We start from the raw sequence: 15,631 nt of genomic DNA, 5'->3' as shown, positions 1-15,631 counted from the left end.
CTTCATGTCATAACTATTGCCTATGAATATTATACCTACTTGGAAAATTTCATCGATTCCCAGGGGACAAGCATGGACATTAACATTCCTGTCAAAGAGATTATTGGATTTTCAATCTACTAAATTCGGAAAGAAATCTCAAGCAGATTGGTTTTGCCTCAGGTATGTATTCTGGTCATGAAGATCTTTTTTTTTTTTTTTATGCCTTGCATTTGATTACTGCAATATATCTTAGAATATACAGCAAAAAGGAAAAAAGGGAGCCTGAAGTTGCTCAAACATCCAGTAACACATAATATACATATAAATATAACTTTTAGGTGTTCAGGATTTACTTCATATTTTAAAATGCTCAAGTGAACCAAGGTTATGTTTTTACTGGAGGCAATATCATAACTACAATCTTTGTAGACATACCCAAGCTAGTCTAAAATTAGCTGACTCCTGTATGCTACCATTGTTGCCATAGCAGCCTAGAGCTCAGGATTTGTTATCAATGCCTCGATGTAGTTTTGCAGCCACAGGGAGACTCATGCACGTAAAGTGTGCGTCAGCGGAAGTATTTTGAACATAGGTTTGACCACATCACATAATGAAATGTAATGTTACCATTTTTAAGTAGTGTAGGGTAATTCCTAACTGAATTCCTGTCTGGATTAAATTCTCACAGACACATGACACGGCCTACTGAATAATTTTGTAAATTATTCTGAATACCAGAAGTTCACTATTTTACCCTGAGATTTCATTAAAAAAAACAACTCTCCTCTGCCATTTGTTTTTCTTTTCTAGACTGACTGTTACTATAAAAGATGACTAAATAATAGTTTGTAGTCTAAATGTAGTCCTTCACACAACAAAAGCTTTACTGATTTAAGCTCAAGTAAATGTAGTAGAACAGTAGAACATTCATTCTAATTATAAATAAATAGATGGGTCTAGCTGTAGTAGACCAAGAGCATAGAACTATTTAAATATTTTTAGTTATTTAGATTTCCCAGTTTCTAGGAGTCAATACTCTTGGGATAACTTGGTTTGCTTTGCCTAGGAAATTCAAGTACCTTATCATTAACCAATATTTCATTATAAGGAGTTTCCAATCCCATATGGCCTTGGTAGAAATGTAGTAGTTTTGGTTTTTTTTGTATCATTCCAAAAAAGGAAGCTCCAATACAACCTTCCCAAAATATTCTTAGTAGTATGAAATCAGGAATGCATAAATAGAATTAATATAAAATCAGGAATATATAAATAGAATTTTAAATATTTCCTTATGATTTCAGGAAATACTTAATACTGCCATTTCAGCTTAAAAAAGGCCGGTTTGGGAGAGAACGCTGCAGTTGACTTTCAGTAAGCAAAGATAGTAAGATGAATTTTAGATGTAGCAATTAAAAGGTGTTGCCTTATGTAATAACTACTCTTTCTTCTTCCCTCAAACATGCAATTACTGCTATTGCACAGACAACTTGGTAACAATAAAGCCCTAAAAATTTTGAATCATTGGCAGGAATAAAAAACGTTAAAGAGTAAGAAAACTACATTTACATCTCAGAACATATCCCTCAATCTCAGGTCTAACAAGATATTTAGAAACTTGAAGTTATCTGAAAGATTCACAGATTCTTGAAGAATAATTTTGCACATTTTTGGAAGGAATCTGAGCTCCCCAAGGAAGCTTATAACTTGCACCTACATTTTTCTTTGCAGATCTGTTTCCTCTGAATTTTAGTCTGAGATACACTCATCCCCCTCTGAAAAGAAATAGCACTTTGATTTTCCATCTAGCAATAGAGACCTTCACACAAAGGTACCATCCTTCACGTGGCAAGTGAAATACCTAGTGGAATTGCAGACAAAAATTGATGTAGAAAAGAAAAAAATCAAAGAGATTGTCCTTCTATTTCAAGCATTTCATCCTCTATTACAGAAAAAAGCCCTGGAATATGGCAAAATCTAAGATAACTTACAAGACAAAAGGTTTTCCCTGTGCCCTCTGTATTCTAGGTGTACTAGGAATTCAAGCAGCATTACAAGCACATCACAAACACAAAGATGCAATGAAGATGGAGAACCTGAAGAAGTTTGGCATTTGAAAATATAAACAGACTTTTTGATATACTTATTAAATCAAAAATAAAGAGTGGTTCCTTTTTACTTTTACAAAATTTGTTTTCAAAGTTTTAGGCTACATTAAATGAGTTTCATTGATAAGACATGAAATAGCTTGCTTGTGTTATCACTCTTTCATTTCCTGTTTTCCTGAGGGTAAGGGTATCTTCTGTCATATGTAGCAAAAATCATTCACTTTTCTCAGGTATTCTATCAAATATTCATCCATTCCTATGGCTTTATCATGGTATTAATCATCTGACATCCTTTGCTTTGGGTTGAAAGAGTTCCCTAAAAAGTATTTATTGTGTTTTCTTTCCCTTGTCTTTATATTATGAAAATTTATTTTAATAAATTCTAGTTTGAATCAGGTAACAGAATTTTGTCTCATGATTTTTACTTATGGTTATTATTAAAGATTTAGCAAGGATTAATGTGATAAGAGTAATTAATGCAGATAATCATAACAGTGATTATTGAATTAGACAAAACATCAAGTGCAACCAATATTAAGCATGTGACTGGATTTCTCCTTTAGACTTTCTGTTGAACACTTGACTTATGTCTTGAAGAGCACTTTTATACAGCTAATTCTTTAAATAAGTTGCCAATGTTGAACCAATTAAAAAAAGAAATAACAGACAAGGACAATCATTTTTGCTGTCTTTTATTTTTAGCTTTGTGTTCCTCCCTTCCCAGGAAAAGGAAATTTCAGGCTTTTAATCAGCCAGAAATGCATTCCTCCAGTATGCACAGTCCTTTTTCTTTTTGTCAAAGTGCAGCACCAAATCTTCCTCACTTGACAAATGCTTTCCTTTAAGGGAAAAGGAAGGACTAAGAAATATACATGGATCTCTTTCCTATGTAGCATCAAATATTTTGTGGATAGTTTCTTATGATTTATTTTCAATACAGATAAGACATGAGAGCTTGATTCAGAGATTTTTAGGTGTTTTTTTGGGAATACAATATAGCGAAGCCAGTGAGTTTTGCTGTAATGTACCTAGCGGTTATGGTACAGCAATGAACTCCAGCAATCCATAGCAGCAATAATCTGGGGTGGTTTGCTCTTTATATCAGTGTAATTCTCTTTTGGTGAGGATGAAATGAAAGAGTCAAAAAGATTGAACAAAGATGCTCAACTTTCTGACAGCTTTCCAAGGATGCTCACATTCTTCAACTCTTTCTTTAAATCATGCTTACTATTTGCAATATGAATGCATACTTTCTATACACTATGAGAACAAAAAAAAATGTAGTTCATTATTTCAAATTATATCTTTTTTAAGCAGATACATCAGCAAAGCTTTAAAGGAGACAGAGTTCTCGTATACGCACTAACACAAGGTAGCTGGGCTGTCTGACAAGTATAAACTTTTAGGCAAATACAGGGGTAGGGTTTAGGGCCCTTCATGACTTCATCATATTCCATCTTCTGAATATCCATCTGTGCCTAAATATGCAGAAACACCTGGACAATTAACACTTTGATCTGTGCATCAAGGAGAAGCAGGAGTGTGCATGCTCCTACAGCAACGATAAGCCAGAAACCAAGAACCACCACAGAACAGACAGAGCCCTCATGAACAAGGTCACAGTCTCACTGTACCAAACATGCTGCAATGGAGTACCTGTTCAGGGAGCTCAGCCACAAATAGCATAAGATGATCAAAAACAGGACTGAAGACAAAGCAACCTACAATGTAGTGTATGGTTCATTCAGGAAAATCAGTCAGCAAGCTGAGCCAGATCTAACACAGCTCAGAAAAGATCTCCATGCCCAGGAAATTACTGAAGCTCCTACAGGGTGTAGAGGTGGATGCCTCTGCTGAAGCTGGTCAAGATGTTTAAGATTTAGTAGCATGCTCAAGACCCTGACACAATGCCACCCACACTGGCAATATCATTGCCAGCATTCTTCAAGAGGCTTGATTTGTGTTTCCATATATTAATTTGTATGACAGCAGTAACTGGTATGGATTTAAAGTTGAGAAAAGTGTCTTCAGTTCAAGAATATGGGGGTGACAACAGTATGAAAGAAACCTCTGAAGAGCCCTTCTTCGGTAAGGATTTTGTTTTTATGGTAGCAGGTATCTAAAAATGTGTCCATAAAGAGCTTTAGGGATTTTTCTAGTTCTAATGCAGTTCCTCAAGTGAAGAGATCACCCCAGCAATACAGACTGTGTAACATCTCACTATGCTAATGCCTGTGATGTCAAAAGTCTATGATAATTAAGCTACTCTAGCCCAGGATTGTATCTTCCATGTCAGTCTGAGAACTTGAACAGTATATGAGCACAGTAAATATGAAAAGGTATATGCACAGCTGCCAGTGTGTTGCTTGGTTGACCAGAATTACTGCTTCTTGCATCATGTAATTTTATGTATCAATTTGTTTTTATTTATATGTGCTTAGACAACCTTATGCACCCATCAGAAACTGGATTTCTCTTTTGAGACTCAAGGAACTGATAAGATAAACACAAGTCTAGGTGTCTATTACAAGTGGTTACCTTGCTGTTTTGAGCCTGGGTTGTAGCTATGTTTTGCCATCTAGTCAATCTTATTAATTCATTATTCATTTGCAGATTTCTAAAATAAATACTCCTGGAAGTGTCACTGAAGGTTTTGTTTTATTTTTGTTATTTTTTGTTCTGTCTAGTAAACATTTGTGGTCAAGTAGAGGAAAGCAATAGTAGATTTGGAAATAAGATCTCTGGAAAAACTCAAGGCTAATCAATTACAGGGTGGAGTAAGGCAGTTTTTAGGAGGTCTCAGATCAATTGAAGTTGCTATTTGAAAGGCAGCTGACATGAAAATAAGGTATTCTGTCACCAGATCATGTTGCCTTGGGCTCAAAAGGTTACCAACTGTTAAAAGCTTTCTGTAAAGAGGGAGATATTTTCCATGTTTTTTCAATCCTCCTATAGATGAAACCACCATAACAAATAGTATTTGCAATGATTTCAATAGCTGAGATTTTGTAGCCCTCTTCATCTTTCCTCACATCTACTAAGTAGACAGGCAAGAATTCACATAGTGGATTTCAAGACTGCCTTCAAATTATTTCCAATGTTGACCAATATTCATCCACGTGAAAGATTCTGTTCAGTTCCCCTTCAATTAAAAACACACACAGTGCTCTGCTCTGCTAGTTCCCAGGTTTCAGCTACTTTCTTTCCTGCCTTAGCACAGACAACTCCGGCTGATTAAGGAAATATATATTCATATTAAACATTTGGGACAAACATTATGATCCTCTGAGAGTCATAATGGAGGCTGAATGCAAGGAAGAACATTCTGTTTCAAGTAAGAACCTGTATTTATTTTTCTTCTGCCTCACAAACTCCATCCTGGGCATAAACACAGTACCAGCAAAAGGTGGAGTTCCTGACTTGATCTGAACTTTTGAGTAGGCAATATTTTCTAAGAAAAAATACCTCAAAAAACCCCATAAAGGCATAATTTTCACTAGAATAAGACTAGAGGGAGAGAAAACAACAGAATAAGAGATTTTGCTGTCTGACAAAACAGACTTGTACCTGTAGAATAAAAATAGGCTAACTACTGTGCAGACAGCTCAGACATGCCAGTTTGGTCAGCATGATACACCCTGAGCCACTCAGGAGAACAGCAGGGGACTCATGAATTTTCACTGCCTTCCCAAAGTGCCCATCTCAGCTAGACTATTAAATCCATTTTAACCATAATCTCATCATTAACTATCCACCCACACACCACCACAGGTTCTCATGTGAGGTGCACATGGATGAAATGTAACATTGTACTTTATAAGAGCAGTTGCTTCTGTCAGTTTTCATTTCCAACACAGAGTATTTCTTAGAGTGTTTCTAAACACATGGTAGCAGAATATGTATATATGGTGAAAGAATAATAAGGTACTAAATATTATATACATCTGTAAATCATAAAAATGCTTCTAAGTTACACTTAGAATACCATGTGTCATTTAAACACTCCAAAAGTAGTAACCTCTATGTACATGTTTGTATTTTGCATTCTTAAAGTGTTGTTTATGCATTCTGTATTTAACTCTTGATTTCATGGAGCTTATCCCTGAAGCAGTTTCTCCCTGAGCTCCTGGAATTAATAGATTATAGGGTCAGTGAGATCTTAACAGAAGTTTTATTACGCTCTTGGAGGAGCAAAATCCAATTTTGGTAAAAATTCCAGCCTCAGATCCATGTATGCATATGTGTGACTGGAAGAGACAAGAACACTGAAAATGAAAGCCTGCATATACAAATATACATTAAAGATGCCAAACAGAGTATCCAAACCACAAACAGACATTTCTCCCTCCATCAAACTCACTAGTTTCCACTCCTCTGTCCCATTTTCTCTTTTTTCCTCTCCATTTTTGCATTCTCCATTCCATTTTTCCTTCTCCAACATTTATCCCCTTCTGACCCAGCTTTTGTTGCTCCAGGCTTCCAAAACCACCACCTACTGCTTTTTCTCTAACTGAAAGTCATTCAAGGCATCTGATTTTTCTGTTGCCTCAGTTATCAGCAGAGGAAACACAGACTTCTGTCCTCTTTCCACCTGCACTCCTGTCCAGCTCCTCGGTGGTAACAGAGCATTGTCTTGTCTGCATTGGGAGCCACAAGAGAACTAAGGGCACTCACTCCCTGCCAGTAACAGAACACCTTAAAGCTTTTAGCTTCTAGGCAAAGCACATAGAATTTTTTTGGCCTAGATACAATTGAGTAGATTCCACACAAGCCAAAAGTCTTTTATTCACAGAAACCATTTCACGGTCAAGTTTGAAATTCTCACTTCAAATCCACAGATGCTAAAATTATGCTGCATAGAACAACAGGAAATAATCTAGAAAGACTAACATATATTTTGCATATAAAATGAAATAATAAAGACAGCTTCACTTTTGTTTTCCTTACAAAAGGATTTCCTTTTTTCCTTATTGCGAAATAAGATATTTGCAATCTGGCCTTGCAAAGATGACCCATATAGGGTTACATTTTTATAAACAGTTAAACTTTAGGACAGGTTCATGACATGGAAGCCATCAACCCTAATGCTTAGCATTTGGCAAAGTTACAAGAGAGAAAAGCCTCAGAGTGCTTTAACAAGAAATTAATATTAATGGAGAATTGCAGAGCCCTCCCTTCCAGTAACACAAAGGTAGCTTTTATTCCTTGTAACCATTTTTAATTTACTTTAAAGGTTTGGGAAATAATTATGCATGAATATCTGTCATCTTGGCTGCTTCTTATCAGTAAGTGTCAAAAGATCACACAGAGTTTATATTTGTAATGATGATGTCACCTGTCATAGTGCATAGCTGCTAGCCATATAAAGGCCCATGTTCTCATGAGCTGTATATAAAAATATCCTTAAACTAATTAAAGTAGTTAATGAAAAAATTACTACAAAATTATTATTTTATAATTATGTTAAATATATTTTTCTGAATATGTTATTTGAAGAATAAGATGGAAGAAGTGTACTGAATTAAGAAGAATTGGACACAATAAAAATACAGCCCACCTGCAAAGCATCATCTCTACTTGATTTTATACTGATCCATGGATCCACTGATCCATGTGAGTAGTAACATTTAAAAGTGCTGATTTTCTAAGTAACACATATGATATGTAAGACAATTAATTATGTCACAATTTATTTGCAACTGTAATACAAGAACCCTCAAGATGTGATTTAACAAAAGGGAGAGAATGTCAAGCATGCAGCCTCTTCCCCTTACTCTCCTCCCAACACATCCTGGTGGAGAGAAATGAAGAGATGATGAAGGAATAGCAAGAAAACAGAGTTGTAAAAGTGTTTGGAAGTATAAAATAATACAATGAGAAACAGAAGATGGAAAAATGAAAGAAATTATTTAATAGGAGATAAATGAATTACTTTAAAGATGAGAGCTAATATTACAAAACTGATGGGTTGGAGAAAGTGAAATGGCAAAGGGATGGAAAGGGAGGATGAAACAAAATTCTCATAAGCAGTATGTACTCTGAAGGACTGTTGAGTGATGGGGAGACACAGAGGACTAAAACAGATATTAAAAGGCAAATACATAATTTCCCTCACACTGTCTAAATGAAAATTGTATTTCAAAATACATATTGGCAATTTGAAAATGTACACATAATAGATCCTTGGAACATCTTTGTGTGTGCCTATAAATTTACTAGATGAATACTTGTACTGCAAGTAAATGGTTTTAAGTTCTCTCTATAGATAATTACGACAGTAACCATCACTGAAACTATCTGAAATCTCAAACTACACTTTGTATTAGCATTGTCATTAAGTGAACCTAAAATTGCCAGTAAGAAGTGAGGCTATTTCACAGTGGGTTGTCCATACCCTTTTTCATACTGAGTGTAAAACTAGTGGTCTGAATTCTGAGTAAAAGCGTTATCTTTATGAAGGCTAAATAGATTGGAATTTTCTTTCATCATCTGTCATAGGAGAAATACCTAGAATAAACCCAGGAGCAGGAAAAGAAAGGTTATAAACATCAAAACTGTTCACTGACATATTCAGAGTCTCCTTTTCGTGACAGATATTTCAAATTGAAAATGGTATGCTGCATGTCACTGCACTCTTTGCAAAAGAATTTATCAAAACAAAGAGCTGTGGTGAGCTTCTGGTGACCCAGAAAATCAAACCAAACTAGCTTTGGTGAGACCTACCAAACTTGCAGCATAATAATAACTGATTTAAGTAAAGTAGTACAATGATACATCAAAGAGTGTAATTTAAATTTCCACATTCATGGGGAATTATACTTGTTTCTGGTTGAAAAATATCTTATTGTTTAAACACTTTCAAAAAGACAGTTAAAATCTTGATCACTCTTTTTTTCCCTATCCGTTAATTTCACACAGGAGAATTAAATAAAGAGATTACAACATGTTGTCTTGCATGGATTAACACTGCTTCAAAAAGAAGTTGAGTTATTTTGAATTGCAATGGTTCACAAAATACTTATTTTTTTTTCTGCAATTTCAGGTCTTAAGGTAATTGATTTTGTCTGTAAATAGATTATAGATATAGATATAGCTATAGATAGATATAGATATCGATATAGCTATAGCTACAGATATAGATTAGATATAGATTAGATATAGATATAGATATAGATATAGATATATATAGATATATCAGTCTTCTTTTCCTTAATGTCTGGCATACATACACTATTTCTGTTTACTCTCAGGGCCTGAAGTTTACACTCTTGCCTCCCAGGAGTACAGTAGCCTGTGCTCAAGGACAGATCTCTGATACGGAACTAACCCAAATTCACACTACTCTGAAGGAAGAGCTATTCAAGAAAGAACCTTATGGGTCTTGCAGGGAGAGACCTGCCCCTGCTTTATTCAGCAGCTTCTTCAGGCCATCCCATTGACCCTTACTTCTGTGCCTTGCCGCTGTGTGCCCATGTACCTTTCTGATCTAGAGCTGGCACTACAGCCATGATGACAGATCGCTGCGTCTGATCCTCGCCACCATCACTGGACCTGCAATGAACAAAGAAACAAGAAACAATCAGACACAATGCACTCCATACAGGTGAAACAAAGAGTTATTGCACATTTCTGAGTGTTATCTCTAGCACCATACTGTAAACCTGAGCTGTAAGATTCTCTGCACTGCTTTTCATCTGATGCCCTGTTCCTTGCACTGTTTTTGCCTGCCTGTTTTCATTTAAACAGAAGCTGCTACAAGAAATTGCCAATGGCTAATTCTCCCTTGCTTCCTTCCTGACAAATAGGCAGTGACACTCTTCCATCACAACACCTCAGAACATCATCTGGATATCCTTCTAGGCCACTGGAAGGATTACACCCTGGCAAGGAGAGACTGAGAGACATCTGAGAGACTGTAAGACTGAGCAAGAGAGGCACAAAGAGTCTGTATAGCTATTTCAGCAAATAATCAAAAATCAAACTCTTCCACAAATGACTAAGAGGTAAAACTGGAATGTTCTATGCCTTTGAGATATTTACTACAGCTAGAAATAATACATTACAAAAATCTTAAAGGACACAGCTTACCATTCCTGTTTGCCCTGACACTAAATTCATAGGAATCCCACACAACATATTAATCTTACATTATGCATGGGGCCACACATGCACATAAAATAGATTTTCATGGTGGTATTAAAACTGCGTTTTGTAATTTCTTGTGGTAAAAATGGTGCCCTTTATTCCCTTTCATTCTGTATCCCTGATGGATTGTCAGTGATATGAAAGTCAGTGTTTGTTCAGGCAACTGGTGATTTGCTGGGCTGAAGAAGCAGAACAAAACAGGAAAAGGGGTCACAATAATCTAATGAATATACAAGATCCACTCTTCAATTTGTAACATGGATTTGAAGTTAATTTCTTAGAGTATCGCACATTTATAAATTATGCACAAAATTAAATAATATAATAAAGGATAAACTTAGAATAGTAACACCATAAGATAAAACCTAAAAAATGATAACTCATTAAATCCAAATTTATGGACATAAGTTAATGTTCTTAAGTTGATATCTGCTCCACAATACCTAACATTTTCCAAATGTTCCCAGTCCAATTGTTAACAACCTGCTGTACAAACAGTAATCTCAGTAGGCTGAGGAAGGAAATAAAACACTACAACTAAAATTTAAAGAACTTAGTTCAATACCAATTTAACCACAAATATGCTTGCATAGCCTAAAATGTCCATTATCTACCTATTTATTTAAAACCTGAATTTATGAACTGAAAATATTGAATGGGAATAAAAAGTCCATTTTTGATGGAATGAAGACTAAATTATTACCTCCTTCAAGCAGAGTGTACAAGAGACACATTATTATACTCTTTAAAAAAAAAAAAAAGATGACCTGTTGAGTTTCATACAAGCAGATAAAGGAAAGAACTTACACTGCCCTTTGCAGGCAGGGCTCTATTTTATTTCCTTTAGGATCATTCCATTTCTTTTGCCTTGCTATGGAAGTCAAACAGAGCTTCCCAGCTCTGTGACCATTCTGATGCACTGCATCTGCCAGGGAACAGCAAGGCTCCACTTGCCCTGCAACTGGAAGAGTATCCACCAGCTGGGGCTCCTGGGCCTCCGGGCTCACAGGAATGCAAAGTTGCACCAAGGATCCCTCCAAGCCAGGGCAGTATTTTCAGCAGTAAGTCTCCATGACAGAAGTGGAAAGAATAAGGATGTATATCTGGTAGCACTTTTTAATTAACGTTCCAGGCTCCAAACAGTACAAGGAATTGCTGAGCCAGATCGATCTTTTAAAGTATGCAACCACCATTAGTGTTTATCTCCTCCAAAGATTTGTCCAGCCTTCCCTTGAGCCCCTGTGAGCTTTTAGCACCTTCAGCAAACACAGTATTAGTAAACCCAGGTACCTCTACAAGCCCCTGTATGAAGATGCTAATACATGCTTCCCAGATCTATACCCCTTCCCCACGGAAAAGGTTTCAAGGCAAGAAAACTGAAAAATGAACTTGATTAAATAAAAAACCCTTGATGCTCAGGAAAGAGTACAAGAAGTTTAGTTTGAATTCCAAGTGTTAATTTGAAGGAGTTTAGAAACAGGACTTAAATATTTTATTCTTCAAATGTTGTACCCACGAGGCCTGATACTTTTTTATTACTATTGGTATTGCTTAACAACTCAACTTCTTAGTCATGGAGAACTGTAAACTGCCTCTTTTCACAGTAATTCTCAGGAGTTTTGGTATTTTAATATTTTTGCCCTTTTCTTTACAATATTTGGAGTTACATATATAATTCAAATTAGTTTTCCTTTTCTTCCTCCCCATTTTATATATATTTTATAAAATCTGCTGCAAATTATGTGAATTTAATCTATTTTCTAAAACATATTTTTACTACCATCATCTGTACTATGGAAAGCTTTGTCTTTTCTTTTTTTCCCTTAATAATAGGTCTTTTCCCCTCCCAAGAGACAAGCCTTATCTGGTGATTCATTTCTGATATGAGCATTTTATCCTTACCCAGAACATGTATATCATCTCTTTATGGACCTATTTGCCATGCAAAGCAATACACTCTCTTATTTTCTCTGCCTTGCAGATGTGTCTGGAGCAAATTATAGCCACTAATATTCTAATCATGTGAATTATCCCACTGAGTGTCTCATATGCCAATTGAGACACTGTTGTGATCATTAATTAAGATTTCAGCTCTTCCTGTTTATTTCCCTTCTCAAATTAGTGCAGAAACAATTAAAATGTTTGATAGACTGACATTTTACTATTGTGTTTGTCCTTCTCATGACCTTCTTAAAATCATCTCTAAACTCAAAATTTTTTAAGTCATCTTCCCACTTATATACATACATACACAGCTATGAATATTTGGAATCTCTTTTGATCCTAGTTTAAACATTTTGTCATTAGTGAGCGACCAAGACTGCATCTCAAATGTTCATGACAGCAGAACTTTGTTTTATGGGTCAATGTTAATAAGGAAATTACAACAAGTCATGGAATTATCCTACTGCTCAAAATAATTATAATATCAAGTTACTTTCCAGTTTCTTCTCCTCTCCTATCCATGCACATGGAAACACAAATACAGTACAAAACTGTGTCAACTGTTGATTTGGTAAGGTTTCTCGTATAAACATCACTTAATTCTTAGGAATTAGGAAATAAGACTTGGGAAATTCCTTTATGTACTAACAACCCTTTGAGCAAATACCTCACACTGAATACATCTGCTTGAACTAAATTCAACTTCACTATGTTACAGTGCATGTTATTAGTTCTCACATATGCACCTGACAATTTTTTTAAGTGGCAAGTTGCTCTTACTGAAGCTGAGAACCTTTAAATATGTTCCCCTACAAGAAAAGTCAAAAAAAAAACCCAACAAAAAAACCCAACCAAAAAAAAAAAAAAAAAAAAAAAAAAAAAAAAAAAAAAACAAAAAACCCCAAACAAACATACAAACAAACAAACAAACAAAAAAACAAAAACAAAACCCAACAAAACAGTAAGAGCAGCCTGAAAGGGTAAGAACAATTATACCCACTGGAGCTGTCCCAGTTCAGCTCTGCTTACAGGCCTTGCATTGGCACAGTTTCTGCTCTAACACTGGGCAGACTTCATCTTGGTTACAAAGGCAAGAATTCAAACCTGAGGCTCTGGTTAAAGCTTAAATTTCTACAGAAACACACCCAGAGAACCCAAGAAATGTGCAGAGTACTCATTGAAGTGACCAATAGCAATCAGTGCTGTGGAAAGAATTACCATGCATCAAGGCTTACCATTAGATTGCTATGCTGTTTTATAGGCAGTGTCAAAACAATGCTAATATTATATTTTCAGCAAAAAATTATTTATTTGTATAAAGCTCTCTCCTGTATTTCTCCACACATAGCTTCAAACATCAGACGTTAGGTGGCAGTTAGCTATTTCATTCAATTGGTTCCAAAGCACAAAGCTTTCAATTGTCTCCACCTAACATCAAGTACATCAATTACTCATTCCCAATCTTTAGCCATACTTTTGCAATTCTAAGGACTTTTAAACAGCATATTGAAGAGCAAGTACTTGAGACTCTGTCCTAAGGAGTACCATCTTCTCAGTACCAAGGTGAAGTTCAACTAGCTGTTCATATATTTTGCCCTTTCTCTTATGTTTGTGTTACACTGTTCATGTTACATACTGCTGAAATTCACAACAAGCTACTGCAGTTCTCAGGTCTATTAATAAATATGAAACAGAATCAAAGCACTCACCTCTTCAGCAAATTCCAGGGTCACCCAGCAGTTCCAGTGTCTTCAGTGTTCTCTATCTGCATTCAACTTGAAGTACCTAAAAGAGTGCATTTACACAGCATTTGCTCTTAATGCTGTAACTGCTTACTACAGCATGTAATAAAGCAAAACAAAAAGCAAGAAGAAAATATTCTAAAATACTCTCTAAAGCAAGAAGAAAGTATTCTAAATGGCCTCCATCTCCTATCTTACAGCAAGTTGTACAGTAAAAGAGTATGTGTTATGTTTAGCACCAGTAATTAGAGTTGCAAAACTTATACTAAAAATTACTTAGTTTTCCATTATCAGAGTTTTAAAAAATTGAGTATTGACTTAAGAAGGGAAAATGTTATCTGGCATATCCATCAGCAGAGAAAACAAATCAATGTTGGCACTTTTGTAATTTCACTAGAGATTATATATTGAAGACCTGGCAGAGGGTTGGGTAGGGATTGGAAGCTATTATATGTAGAATGCTCTGGGACAAAATCTGCTGTTTAAATATATACAATGTTTATTACTAGATATTTTTTATTTTATTATTAAAATTAATATAAAATAATTAATTAATTAAAGTTAATATAAAATATGCAAATAATTTCTAAAGCAAGACAAGCAATTTTCAAAGTTATTCTTTTTTTTTTTAAACAGATGCCATATTTTTCTGCTTTTTAATCACACTCTTTGAATAAATGGCAATTTGAAGTATGGCATCATGATTGAGCATTTCCAGTCTATATTAATACTTGTCAAAAAAAAAAAGCCAAAAACCCACAATCTCTGGTATCTTAAAAAGAATTGGAAGGCAATTTTAAAAATTCATTCAATTTTTTACATACTCTTTAAGCAATTAAAGCTTTGTTCAGCTCACAGTTTCTGGTTGTTAGTAACCAGACACAACAGCATCTATTTTATTGTAACCAAAACCATCAAATATCTCTTTATTATCTGTTCAATGCAATTATCTGTCCTGGACATCTCATTGGAATCCATCCAGAGACTATTTCTGCAAGGTGCTGAGTTCTTTGCAAAAAAGTGCTGAGTGTCCTCAGATCTTATTAGAAAAACTGGGAGCCCTCAATGCCCTGAAAAATTAGGCCAAAATTCAAATTTTGTTTCATTATCAACATCACAGCTTCTCAGCTGATTTAAACAGGCTCCAATGGCTATTGGTCTAGTCATGTCTGGTTTTGTCAGAACAGTTTTGAGAATTGGAGCTGGAACACAAATCCACATTTTTTTTAGAGGGAAGGAACAACCTGTTATGAAGATGCAAATATGTCCTTTACCCTCAGTAATAAAAACATATTCATTTCTTACTGAATATGTGACTGGTATCGTCAATCCAGAGACTTTGTCTGTGCTAATCCACATGGAAGAAGTCTGGAAGGTCACACAAAAAACCATTTCCTTCTATGGGAAGCTGCTATCACTCTCCATGTTCTCAGCACTGCCAAGTGTTTGATCTATAAACCTGTATCTATGCCAGCAGTTCACACTCTCACTGAAAATCTGCAAATCATTCTGCCCAGCAGTCTTCAGTACATTAATTTGCAACACAGTTGGCAGAACATACAGTAAACATAGTGGTCATCCAGTTTCCTTCAAAGTTTGCTTCACTGACAGTGAGCATACTGTTTGCTTTAGCTCTGAAGTCTCATACAAATGTGTGACTTATAAGGTGATAACAGTCTACTTTGTTCTCAGAAATAAAAATATGATGATTAA

Source organism: Vidua macroura, chromosome 4 (genome assembly GCF_024509145.1).
Source record: "Vidua macroura isolate BioBank_ID:100142 chromosome 4, ASM2450914v1, whole genome shotgun sequence".
In the NCBI taxonomy this organism is placed as follows: Eukaryota; Metazoa; Chordata; class Aves; order Passeriformes; family Viduidae; genus Vidua; species Vidua macroura.
This window is presented reverse-complemented; position numbering follows the sequence as displayed.